The 4,858-nt window shown below is 32.0% G+C and overlaps 1 non-coding gene across 1 annotated transcript; it reads left to right on the top strand.

Moving 5' to 3' along the window:
- Positions 1-3,525: 3,525 nt before the first annotated feature.
- LOC122802253 lies at positions 3,526-3,632 on the top strand. Its single transcript, XR_006364906.1, has one exon. It is a non-coding gene; the product is annotated as a U6 spliceosomal RNA (small nuclear RNA).
- Positions 3,633-4,858: the final 1,226 nt, after the last annotated feature.

The following is a 4,858-nucleotide window of genomic DNA, read 5'->3' as shown; positions in this document are numbered from 1 at the left end:
AGTCCTACCCACAAAATAAACCCAAACAATGCTGCACTAAAATATGCAGTTTCTGAACATAGACTTTGAAACTTGGATGGGATAACTTTAATAAAGTTGAGCAATTTCATCACTTTCATAGGTTCATAATTAAGTACTAGGCTAGCTGCCCTTGCGGGCCATTTTAAGCCAAGGCAATTTTATTTTTTGTGCTTGAAATAACCTATCACATTGGGTTATAGATTAGCCTTACCCATCCTATGGTTGATAATTATATATTACCCCTAATGTGAATAACTTCATAATAATAATTTCATGTAACAAGACTTCATCAGTATAAAATCAGCTGAACTAGCATCCTTAAATAAACCAAGTACAAAATCACAAGTGAGATACAGATATGGCCATTACAACTGAATAACACTAAATATTGTTATTGAATGTTTTTAATTATGTCCTCGCTGCACATAATGGTGCTCTATATGGGCATGTGAAATAAATGCTTTAGTGCTTAGCATTCATTTTGGATGTAAGGGTAGCCCAATTATGTCCAGCTAAGACAGAATTATAAATTCTTTCTCACAGTAATTATAAATATATTCTTACAGAAATTGGCACTTTGTGATGACCCTAGCTCTCTGTAAATACCCTCTATATGTTAAAAAGCAACAATGCAAAAGTACCATAAATAATGCAAAAGAACCATTAACACTACAGAAATCAAGGTAACATAAATATAGAGAAAACCTACTAAACCTAAAATACCTTTTAAAATGCATACTGCTGAATTACTATAAATATATATCAATTTTAGTATGGTTCCATCACAGTCAAATAAATAATTTCAAAGATATGACTTTCAACAAGCAGTTTATACTTAAACGTGTAAAGAGCCTGAAACCTAAGTAATCATCAGAATTCTATAATATTGATTATGAGATTTAAATCATCATCCCTAAAATCTAGCATCACTTGATCAACCCCAAAAAATGAACTTATAAAGTACAAAGAATAAAGCACTGTGTTAAAGAGGTGCATTGTTTTTATCTTGATGCTCATAGTATACTGATGTTCATAGATTCAAGTCACTCTCCTGGCTTGATAATCCAACGTAAGTGTGAACAACTAAGATACTGTCCTCTATTTATTAACCTACAGTCACTGCACATGCCACAAGAGTATGTGCCATTCTTCTTCCATTAGACATCAAACAACTGACAGAAAACATTATTTTCTCAGAAAGACTTCAAACTGCATCCCCTTTTAGTAACACATTTACATGATGTACCCAAAACTTTTAATATTCTCTCATTAGCTAAAATTAGATTTCCAGTGTTCTAGATAACTTTTTTATTCCAGAACTATCAAACAATTTGCTTAAACACAGTGCCTAGGAATAACTCATGTTAAGATCTCTTCTATAACAAAGTATCCTACATCATTGTCAAAATTAGAATAAATTGTGCTCTTACTGTAACCTCTAGCTGTAAATTATCTCATTGGATTTTGCACTTCTCTCAAAATATGATTACCATTAGATGTAAGTCTGGCTGTCATTATAAAGTGACCTTTGATAACGCTATCTTTAACAGATCTGAAATGGTAACTGGAGCTATGTAGATAATGGAGCCAAAACAAGGGCAGGGAAAATAAGGTTAGTGATGGGTGTAAGCTGTTATACTGCACAATCAGCAGTTGCTGGTAAGGCATACATGGAGTATAATCATTAATTTAAAAAGCCATAGTCGATTGCCCAGGGCACCAGGTGTCATATCTACAGCTCTTGTATTTTATTAATCAAAATATCTTTCCTAAATATTCCTGACTCAAAGTTACCAGCCTTTTTATCCCAAACTAACTGTACAGCCAAGTAATTTAGAGTTCATGTTACCTAGTATGTGTATAGCAAAAAATAAAATAAAATAACACTACTGTTCATGTTCCTCAACAACTTACAAACATGATATTGTATACTCCTCTGTATTGTACAATATCATGCATAAAATGTTTGCACATTATTGTTTGTAAAAGCAAAGGATGTTTATATACAGAACTGACCTTCCAAAAGCTGGAATCATGCTGGCACACATTATCATGACATTGTTTTAAAACGTCTGCCAAGCAAATAAAAAGAAATAGCTGACCAACACAATAGTCAATGGTGAACAAATAGTTTCATTTTAGTGATATAGTCTGCCAAACAGTGTTCTAAATAGTCAAGTCCAATAGCTTGTGGAATAATCTGTGTAAAGATAAGCAATGTCCACAGTTGCTAATAGTAATTAAACTTTGAATTTCTCAGTGCCAGCCAACATCTCCAAAAGATACCAGAAATCATTAACCTAGGATGATACTGATAGAACTAAACTATTTGTCTTCAAGTCAGTGTAAAAAAAAAATGAGTGTTTATGTCTTTGAACCATTTGCAGCTACAATAGGGCAGAAAGGAGATTTACCAGTGCTGCTGAGATTTTTTTGAATTCCAAATAATGTGTTTGTTTTTTGATGAGCAACATAAGTTGTACATTTGTGAAGAAATACAACTTTAAAAACAAAAAATATCCATTAACCTATCATCAATGAGTCTATAAACTATAGTAAGTTACCACAGAACAACCTGATGATAACTTCCATTGTCTGAAATAAATCCTTCATTGTTTTTGTTGTACTTATACTTGTCCATAAATATCATGCTGCCACCTTTATCTACATTAAAGAAATGCTGATGTTTCATGATACTCAACTCTCTTTGGGGTTGTCTTTCTACAAACATGAAATTAAATATATGTACTGCAGTGGCCATTTCAACAAATGTGTGCCTGCTATCAAAAAAAAATTTTGACCATGATAAAAGTTAAGGAAGGAGTTTAAAGGTATTATTATTTTTATGTACCAGAAGTGGAATAAATTTAAAGTGGTAAAGAATGCAACAGTAATTGTGAATTAAATTTCCTTGTGTTCAGTACTTAATCAGGAAATCACACACCAGTTTTATTCTTGTGGCTAACACAAAAGAAAATCTACTTAGAATATTTTTCTAACTGGTGTTTAGGCAATTATGTAGTGTTGAAGTTAAATACTAAATTATTTATCTACACCAACCAGAGTTTTTCCATCTCCCTATGTGTGTTTGATGCTTCCTTGATCTAGTCATTTAATAAGAATTTTGGCATCCTCTCATTGGTGGATGAAGTAATCTGCTCATCTCTGACTGGATGAAAACTAAATCTTGACCTATTAGAAGTCCTTCAGGAAACACAGCAGCTGTTCCCAATGATTTCTTCAGTTGTAAACATAGATATAGTTCCTGTTCTAAAAAAGAAAGAAAAAAATTCTGCTCTTATTGTTATTGGCTTTCTCAGGTTGAAGCTGTGGCTGGATTGGCTGCTAAGATTAGCAAAAGGAATGTAGTGCAAATGTGATAAGCCAGTCCCCTTTGATTTTATTATTTTTATAGTTAATAATTGACCTGACATGCCTGTCAACTCTAGAAAAAATACACAATACTCATCATCATGACACTCAAATGCACAATAAGTTATTTTAGTGTTTGTTTCAGCAGCACATAAACTAAAACTGGAAGAATAGAAAGAAGATTAATATGGCCCCTGAGCAAGTATGACATGCAAATCCATGAATTGTTCCATATTTTTGAGGGGCGTGGCCATGATGGCTAGCTGAGAGCAGCAACTGTTGAAAGCTCTGTTACTGAAAACGTTTCTGTGACAGAAAATATCATCAAAAAATTAACATTTGTAGATACGTGTTAGCTAATTTTATTCACTAATAGTCAGAAAAAGATTTATAGCTTCAAGTTTTTTAAAAGCCATAATTTGTCAGAATTTTGACAGCTTAGTTAAGAGAGAAAAGACTTCAACATGAGTCACTCAAGAAATGGTACTCAGCATTCTTGTGTTAAAAAAGACATACAGTCATTAGCATCTCAAATTCAGGATACATTGCCTAAAATAGTCAGACTGGATAAAAAAACTAGAACGTTTCAAAGAATAGACCAGAAAGAAGATGGAACCTTTAGAAATTCTTATGAAACAGCAAAGTACACTAATCAAAAGTATGGAAGAAATTTTAAATGATCATAAAGGAAGAATAACTGAAGGTGAGTCTCACACTGAATTTCTTTTAAAACAAAATAACTGGCTGATAGAAAAGGCTGGTGATTCAGAAAACAGACTGAGAAGAAATAACAATATATAAACTGCTTAACAATCTGGTTACATAGAACATTAAATTTACCTAAAACTTTATCTTTTGGGATTAAAAGGGCACATAGATCCCTGAGAGTACCTTTAAAGAGAGAAAACTCACCACAATGCTCAATTATATTTAAGCTTATATCTTGCTTAGAAAATGATCAAATATTAAAACAGCATAATCAAGTCCACCTATTAAAATAGGTGAACATGTAGTCAGATTTGACAATGATTATTCCAGTAATGAGTAAAAGAAAATCATGTTTACCACTGATCAAGGAACTTAAAAAGAACAATATTAAAGCCACTCTGGTGTTTCCTGAAAAGATCAAATTACTTCTTTCTGAAGAAACCAAAATATTTGATACACTGGAGGAGACATCCACCTTTGCTAACAGTAATAAAATCCTTAATAGTACTGAAGAAATGGAGTAGAACAGTATATCCATCAAGAAACAAAGTGAGTTGAATTCCTGGAAAACTGTTTCTAAAACTAAAAGCTTAAAACAAGTGGCTTTTGCACTGGACATTAACCTTCAAAAAATATTTAAGCATGTATTTATATTTTAAACTAAACATTTTTCATGATGAGGATTATAAATGGTTAGTTTTATTGCATTACTATATTTATAGTAAAAGACTTAATATATTTCATTTAATTAAACTTA

This window comes from Protopterus annectens, chromosome 1.part0, assembly GCF_019279795.1.
Source record: "Protopterus annectens isolate FY-2018-M chromosome 1.part0, PAN1.0, whole genome shotgun sequence".
In the NCBI taxonomy this organism is placed as follows: domain Eukaryota; kingdom Metazoa; phylum Chordata; order Ceratodontiformes; family Protopteridae; genus Protopterus; species Protopterus annectens.
Note: the sequence above shows the minus strand (reverse complement) of the source record. Positions and strands in the feature narration are given on the sequence as shown.